This window comes from Panicum virgatum, chromosome 2N (assembly GCF_016808335.1).
Source record: "Panicum virgatum strain AP13 chromosome 2N, P.virgatum_v5, whole genome shotgun sequence".
Classification (NCBI taxonomy): Eukaryota; Viridiplantae; Streptophyta; class Magnoliopsida; order Poales; family Poaceae; genus Panicum; species Panicum virgatum.
This window is the reverse complement of record NC_053146.1, coordinates 18292243-18301272: the sequence shown is the minus strand read 5'-3', so window position 1 is coordinate 18301272 and position 9030 is coordinate 18292243. Positions and strand designations below refer to the sequence as shown.

At 45.2% G+C, this 9030-nt stretch overlaps 1 non-coding gene across 1 annotated transcript; it reads right to left on the bottom strand.

Moving 5' to 3' along the window:
- Nucleotides 1-341: 341 nt before the first annotated feature.
- Nucleotides 342-448, bottom strand: LOC120663108. The gene has a single exon (XR_005670331.1). It is a non-coding gene; the product is annotated as a small nucleolar RNA R71 (small nucleolar RNA).
- Nucleotides 449-9030: the final 8582 nt, after the last annotated feature.

Here is a 9030-nt window from a genome sequence, read left to right as displayed (position 1 = left end):
TCTCTGTCCCCTTAGCTGCCAACGTGGCAACTGGACCCAATAATGATGTTGGGGACATGAATTTTGAGCTGAACTCCAGCCTCATAAACATGGTGTAGGCTAGCCCATTCTGTGGCAAGCCAGACGAGGACGCCAACGCCCATCTCCAAATCTTTCTGGAGTTATGCAAGACCGTGACCATACGGGGCGTTACGGCTGATGCCATCAGGCTCCGTCTATTTCCTTTCTCCCTCCTGGGGAAAGATAAACAATGGTTTTATCAGAACAAGGAAGCCGTCAGTACGTGGGACAAATGTTCCATGGCATTTCTTGCCAACTTCTTCCCGCTAGGCAAAACAAATGCCCTACGTGGAAGAATACCAAGTTTCCAGCAGATGGGGATGGAATCCATCCCAGAAGCTTAGGAGAGACTCCAAGAGTACATACTCGCCTGTCCTCATCATGGGATGGACTAGTGGCTCGTGCTCCAAAGCTTCTACAATGGGCTAATGACCACATCAAGAGCCCATCTGGATGCTGCTGCTGGACGAGCCTATTTGGACCTCACGATTGCTAAGGCTACGGCCTTAATTGAAAAGATGGTCTCCAACCAGGACTGGAACGAGGAGCGTTCCCAGCCCAGAATGAAAGGCAAAATGATACCATCAAGGAGACGGACATGCTCGCCGCCAAGCTGGACCTCCTATTGGAAAAGCTTGATGAAGGGAACTGGAAACAAATGCTCGTTCTCGTCCATGCCATGAAGTCGTACTCAATGTGTGAGGTTTGTGGTGACGGTGGACACTCAGTGAATGACAGGCTCGAGACCCGTGAAGAAGTGGCATATATCAACAACAACAACAACGGGTTCCGTCCACAAGGAGGCCAAGGGTGGGGTCAAGCACACCCACCATTCCAAAGAGGAGGTAACAACTTTAATTCCAATTTTAATTCGAATTTCAATTTGAACCAACCCTCCTTGAGAGATCTGGTCTTTGGCCAAGCTAAAATAAATGAATCTCTAAATAAAAAGCTTGCTGCCAATGATAAAATTTTGGAAAACATAAATGCTAAAGTTGAAACTCTTTCTTCTACTCTTAAAAATCAATTAAGTTTCAACAAAATGATAGAAACTCAATTAGCTCAAATTGCTGCTATAGTTCCTGTTTTTAAGTCCGGGAAAATTCTGGGGTAACCCGAATCTCCCGTTGAAACTGCAAATATGGTGTCTACCAGGTGGGGCAACCTTCCCCGGCAGGCTCCCCGCACTAGCCTTGTAGGCAGATACAATCCCCCGAAGAATGATACATGGGATGGACTGGTTGTAGCAGTTCAAAAAGACCCAAGAGTCCCCATGATCAGCTGCTCCATCTTCGATCAATACTATGAGCATGCGCTTTGTGATCTAGGGCCAGTATCAACATTATGCCCATGGTAATATATGAAAAACTTTTATACCATGCTCTCTCCCCAACATATATTTGTGTGCTACTCGCAGACTCTGCAATCTAGTATCCCGAAGGTATAGCCAAGAACGTCTTGGTCCGCGTGCGAGACTCCTTCATCCTTGCTGACTTTGTGGTAATGGATATAGAGGGCAACCTCGGAATCGAGCTCATTCTTGGGCGACCATTCCTGAGGGACGCCTGGGCAAGGATCGACGTAGGAAGAGGAGAAATCCGCTTTCGCGTCGGAAAGGAAAACATGTTCTTCAGATTTTAGCAAAGGATAGAGCAGCGCATCCTAAATCAATAGGATGACGAAGGGCACGCACTTTGGGATGCATCAGAATCCCAACTTCAGGAGCCTACGACCACATGATCAAAAAGAAGACATGTGAAGAAGGTGTGGCATAAGGTTGAGAGTTCATCCTCGTCCATTTCTCCAGGACGAGACGAACAATGGTAACAAAAGCAGGAGAAATGTCCCGCTCGTCAGACTCAAAACGACGAGCCCTTGCCAAAGTTAAATCGGTACGTTTCTCATATTTGATTTCCGCCAATTTTTCTTTTCTCGACTTTTTGGTTTTTCCCACTGCATGTTTCAACTTTCAAAACACCCTTGCATGCTAGAATCTTTTCTAGCACATTTTCTATTTTTACAAAAATCAAAAAATATTTCTAAGCATTAAAATTCTTTGAAAAATAATTTTGAACATCTTTCGAAGCAATGTTTGGCCGGCACCAAAGTTCAAAATGCTTATGACCGTTAGAGAGGCAGTGGGCCCTGGCTGTCAGCAGGGTGGGCCACCTAGGGTTCGGCCGAACCCTAGGGTCGGCCGGCCCCTTGCCAACGGCTAGTGGGCCCATCTTTCTCGAACGGTCACTAGCCATTGAGGCTTGTCTCCTCGAACGGTGCCCGGCCATTCTCCCTATAAATAGAGGCCGAGGGGTGAGTGTTGAGCTCTCACACTCAACTCTCATTTCACTCACTCCCTCTCAAACTCTCTCAAACTTTGCTCTTGGGTTTTCATTGGATTTCTTGCTCGAATTTGATTTCAAGAAACCTCTATCTCATTTCTTTGCTACAAGAAAAGAAGGACTACAACTCGCGGGTAAGAATTTTCATTTCGGTTTCAATAACATAACCCGTTTCGAGTTGCACGTGTTTGTCTTGTCCAATCATGAAGGGCATAGGGCGGAAGGTTTTCGGTGCGTTCAAGAAGATGTCGGGCGGGGGGGGGATGTTCATCCCATTCTTGTGGTGGCTCGAGCTCGCACACTCCCAAACCTACAAGCATGATGGACTATGAAGAAGAACAACACAAAGAAGTACAAGCCGAACCGCAAGCCGAGGCCATGGAAATTGATGAAGATGAAGCTCCCTACCTTGACTTGCGCGACGCTCGTGAACGACAAGGCTACGCCATTCTCAAGAACTGAAGCTTTGTCCACACCTGAGCCTTCGATCCGGAATTCCTCATCAAAACAGGTATGTACGAAGACTTCGCTAATGTTTGGCATGCAATTGGAGGGGATAACTTCGTTCCCATTGAGGAGTATGGTTCTCAACTCCTTACCATCTAATTTCTTTGCACTCTTCGAGAGGTGGAAAACGGGGTTTACTTTCGACTTTTCGGGAAAGAGTATTTGCTTTCTTGGAAAGCTTTTGCTGGCCACCTCGATTTCAACAAACGCTAGCCAATTTCTCTTCAGCAAGCTTGCCGTGGTTTTAATCATCATGAGTTTTGGGGCTAGATTTTGGTTCAAGTTGTCCATGGCACGTTTGCACCTCGGTGCAGCGATATTCATAATCCAACTTTTTAGTTGATGCACATGTGGTTAGCCATCACCCTCTTTCCAAGAGATGATGTCCGACCTGTGCGCAACGATGAGTTGCTCATACTATATGCCATGGTCAACAAGATCAAAATCTCCCCCACGCAAGCTTTGGTTAAGCAATGGCTTTTGAATTTCAAGATGACGGGTCCTATTGAGTGTACTTCTTTGATTACTCGTATCGCTACACATGTCGGTGCCTTAGAGGGGAATTTCATTCCTTTCATTGAAGGCGACAGCACATATATCGATGAGGCCTATTTGATCCAAGGTCACACACTCAAGAAAGGCTCAGATGACTCTTTGATTTTCTTCTTCTTGGGCTATACAAATGAGATTCTGTTACCCAATGCGGAGTTCCATTTGTATAATTGCCGTTCGCTAACCATCCCTCTTGTTCCACGAGAAGGGGGTGTTGACGGCCATTATTTTCCATTTTGATTGTCAACTTCTCGGGAATAACATGAGCTTTACACCATGTTCCATATATATTTTGCTTATTTCTAACAAGTGCAACAAGTTTTGGATGAGTTGTGGTCGCAGGAACTAGTGTACCAAAAATTAGGAAAAATGAACAAAATACCAGGCCGACCGGCCTACCTTAGGCCGGCCACCCTGGCACCTCAACATACCATGCCACGAAACTTTGCCAGAGTGATCATAAGCACAAATCCAAGCCAATCCAATTTGGTTCCATCCAAAATTCACAAACAAAGACCAAAAGGCTTGAGCAATGGACGGTTGGGTCTACTTTCAGTGTCCAAACACAGTTTCAAGACCTAAACCGCCTTGAGCAAGAATCTGCAACCGTTGATTGATGTGTCGGTGGAACGGAGGGCCGAGAGGAGCCAAACCTAGGCCGGCCGGCCTAACAATCACGTGCTTTGGACCCAATCCTCTTCCACCGACTTGTAGGAGACAATCCAAGCCGTCCACAAAAAGTCGGTGGCCAGATGGTGGGATCCCCAAGCCGGCAGGCCTAGGGGAGTCTAGCCGGCCCCACTTTGCGGTGTCTCGAGCTCATCTTCACGTGGAAGCTATGTCAACTGACCTTCTTGCGTACAACCGACGCCTCGGCCAAATACCGACCTCTAGCTAGTATAAATAGGACCTCAGCCCTCACTTGTGACACACACACACACACACAAAAGGAGCTCTCTTCTCTCATTCTTAGTTTCTAGAGTAGGTTAGGTAGTCTGGGAGTTAGAGTCGAGTCGAGCTTGTCTCGGGATTCCGGAGTCGTCATCGGAAGTCGGGTATAAGCTCTTGTATCTTTTCCTTTGACATTTATCAATATAAGTTATTTTCTTTATCTTTTCAAGTCACCTTTACTTCCCGCATTTATTTATCTTTCCAAGTTATCTTAATTGTGTACGGAAGTAATTCTCTAGCTTAGGCTTTATACCTATCTTGTTTATCGGGATCTTACCTTACGGATTTTCTCGCCCGTACTAGAGTATCTCAAGTTAGTGCTCTAGGTTGAGGGGGATTTCTCTTGTTTGCGACAAGAGAAATCCTAACACCGAGTACGGACGTGGTGTCTGGTTTTAATGTTAGCTAGAAAGTGTGTTCCACCCCACGGAACTATTGTGGTAGTCGGTAGGTGGTGACAGCCCTATCCGTCCTTTGTAGTCCACCACGTTCAGGTGTTTTCATAGCAGTAGTTGCAGGTTGCCGTTGGACTCCCCTCTCATCCCTTTCTGAAGTCTTTCCTCTCCTAGCCGCCGAAGTAAGCTCTAGATTCCCGATAACTAGTAAAGTTTATCATTCGATTCTTCGATACGCTTTATCCATAGTGCTTCCCTGTGGAAATATACGATACCCTAGAATACTCCAAGGTGAAGTGCTACAACGGTGATTCTGTCTGCTAGCGGAATCCATATTCTATTGAGCGTAAGAAACGCCAATAAGCATTTCTAGCACCGTTGCCGGGGAAGCAATTGGCTAAAGATTTCGTTGAAAAGTTTGTTAAAATTTACTAGTTTGTCACCGCTAAATTTAGCGGGATTACCATTGCCCTCGGTATCTTTGCGATTTCTACAGAGCAGTGCAGGACCAGATTCGATCTACCATATCACTTCAACTCAGATCCAGAAATAATTGGGTGAATTATTTGACGCATAGTAGTCCAATCAGAAGAAATTTTCTTAGGATCAAGGTTTAACAACACAAGCTTCACTACCCATGGCTCAGAAGACACTCCATCAATTCTCAGCCCCGTCCATTAGCCATATCCCTACTGGACTGAACAATTACCAAGGCACTGATGGCTTTGAGATAAAGACTGGGCTTGTCAACATGGTTCAAGCAAGTCCCTTCTGTGGAAAGGCATCAGAGGATGCCCACGCTCATCTATAGAATTTTCTGAAAGTGAGCAGCATAATCAACCCAAGAGGCACTACGATGGATAATGTACGTCTTCGACTGTCCCCATTCTCTTTGTTTGGGAAAGCAAAGACGTGGTTCTACACCTACAAGGATGCGTTCGACATTTGGGATGCGTGCTCCAATGCTTTTCTGGTCAAGTACTTTCCGGTGGGCAAAACCAATGCCCTTCGGAATAGGATTTCCAGTTTTGAACAACTCCAGGACGAGACAGTCCCGGAAGCCGAAGAACGTCTTCAGGAATACATTGCAGCATGCCTACACCATAGCATGGAAGAGTGGCTTATCATTCAAAACTTCTTCCATGGCCTGAACCAGCGATCACAAGATCGCCTGGACGCAGCAGCGGGAGGAGCATTCCTCTCCCTCGATGTTGTAGGAGCTAGAACGCTCATTGACAAGGTTGCTTCCAACTAGAGTTGGAAGGGAGATAGGCAGCCGGCCCATGCAAAAGGACTACATAAAATTGACAGTGTCAATGTACTGGCAGCCAAGATGGATCTTCTCATGGAAAAGCTGGAATCTCCACACCAGGAGGTTAACCAGACTATGGAGCCTCAGATGACATGTGAGAAATGTGGCAACACTGGACGCTCGGGCAAATCTTGCCCATTCACTCAAGAGGACGAAAACTCCATTGGGAACAACACTCCCAATGAATCAGGCTGCCGTCCTCAGCAAGGTTGGAATTCTAAGCCTGGCCTCCCCTTTGGCCAACAGCAAGGTATCAATTTTAATAAAAATTTTCAGCCCTCGCTTAAAAACTTCATGAACAGCCAAAAACAAATGAATGACAACATTAGTGAGAAATTTCTTGCTTATGATAAAATTCTTGAGTCTTTGGCTATGCAACTAGAAGGGTTTAACTCTGTTATTAAACATCAGTTGAGTTTCAACGAATTGTTAGAAACTAAAGTAACTCAAATGGCCTCATCCTGCCTTAACCATGACACGGGGAAGCTCTCCGGGAAACCGAAAGTGACCCTGAAAGAAATTGTCAGAGCGGTAGCTGTGCGGGCAAGACAATCCGCACAGAAACCACATCTTCCGCATGATGCAGGTATACCATCCTGCCTTAACCGAGACACGGGGTAGCTATCCGGGCAATCGGAAGCAACCCCAAATGAAAGTGTGAGTGCGGTAGTGTTGACGCTCTTTAGCGCCCCGATTTGTATACCGCAAGCGCACGGTTCGTGTAGCTTTTCCCTTAGAGTATTCCCCCCAAGGTTTATCAATCCATGGATCGACAAAGAACTACCTAAGGTTTTCCATCTAATCTAATGGATCTATCCTAACATGAAGCATTGATTGCATATAAAGGGTAAACCTTTAATAGATATGAGTGATATGTGAAGGTTGATCTCATCCTTGAACATAGGCTTAATCATAGCAAAACCAAAGATATGACTAGGCCTATCGTCATCTAGTTGTAGTTCAAGCTAACGAGCGGATAAATCATGCATCTCAATCAAAAGCATCTTTAAACTCAAAATCTCCAATCCGATCCCTCGATACTCCACCTACTTAGTGGCAACGGCATGTCACGACGCCACCCCTTTCGACAAAAGTACCCTGAAACAAGTTGAACCCCCTTTGGTAGTTCCGCCATGAACCTCTAGCCACCATGACTACAAGATCATGCTAAGCGATCTATCTCGATAATAGATCTAGGATGAAGCAAACCCAAAGAGAAGAACGAAATCGAAAGAGAGAACATGATCGCTAATAGATTCGGAAGACATGACTATCATTACTCACATAATAGATTTGTTTGGATCATCACCGCCATGTGCACACCATCGATGAATCCAACTAGATCTTGAACTCCGCCATGGCACAACCACGCAGGGAGGCCACGGCGGCTAGGGTCGGCCTAAGCCATCTCCTAGACAACCTCGAAGACTTGCGGCGGCCGTCGTCTCCCTCCGGTCTTGGCCCTAGGTTTTCGTCGAGTTCTGGGTGGGTGGATGCTTCGAGTTGTATAAGGTGCGAGCTATTTATAAGCCGAGGAAGCCACCAGTCGAAGGGGAGGTCGAACCGACCTAAAAAAGGGCTGGGCCGGCCGGCCCAATGGGCCTAGGCCGGCCGGCCTGGCTCATTCCTTCGCTGTCTCATGTCCTCCTTTCGCGTGCAGACTCCTCGCATCTTCTAGAGTTTATGTCCTTCACGATTGCACCCCTTTGGATGTCGTTATCTTGGAGATATCTTCGAGGAAAGGATGGGATAGAGAATCCTTCCTTAAATCTTCATTTGCTTTGCTTAATCCCGAAGTATCTTGATCTCATCTTCGTGGGCTCGGTCCTTTGGGCTCTCTTGGAGGATGGATGTGCGTGAATGGGCTTCGAATCAACATGGGCTTTGGTCCTCCCTTTGGGCTTTGGCCTTCGTCTTTCCTCGTGTTAGCGCTCGATCACGGGTCTCGTCATTTCATGCTTCAAAATAGGCCAAAAACCTGCAAAAACGAAGTTCCTCCAAAATATATGTGCAAGTGTGAAAATGACCAATAATTGGGCCAGGGTTAGGACGGTGTGTGATTTTGATATTAAATTCATGCCATTATGAAGGATAAACAAGGGATAAAGTGGGTACTTTAGGAGCGCCAACATTCCCCCCATGCTTAAACCTTGCTCGTCCTCGAGTAAGTCTAGGAGCTTTGCTTATAAAGAAATCAGCGTTGCCCCCTCAATGTCCTCTTTGCACTTAGTCATACATAACAAGACATATTGCTCTCTCAAGTATTTAGCATTTAAGTTCATGTTGTGACCGGCTACTTTTTCATTATGGAAGATAGACTAGTAATTAAAGAACAAGCCACAATAATAAATAAATGCAATGCTCTCAAACTTAAGCAAACTTCAAACCTTTACCTTGTTTCTTCGTGAAGAGTTTCAAAAGAATGCATATCAAACATAAGTGAGGTTCTCTTGCAAAAGATCATGGAAATACTCATCTCATCAAGTCGCTCAAGCCTACGTTAGATTGTCTTCAACCTATTCTACTCATATATAAAAGTGGAAGGCTTATGTGGAGCTTGGTAGGTAAAAACAATCCTAGCAAAACATTATATCTGAAATATTGTCAAACTAAGAGAGAGATCTATTGGATTTACTGAGACTAGTCAAAAGGCCATTGGAAAATAATGTTGGAGAGGGAGAAAGATGAAACACACACATTTAGATAGGTGGACATGTGCAAGTGGCAAATGGATGATCCCGAGACACAAATGAAGTTCTCGTTATCAGATTGCACATGGTTGGAAGATTTGAGTATGGAATAATTCTTCAAAGTAACTTGGAAAATTAATAAAGCCAAAAAGAGCTAAGGAGCATTTTATTCTTCTCTTTTTTTTTCTTTCATTTTTCTTTTCTTTTCTCCTTTTTTTTCATTT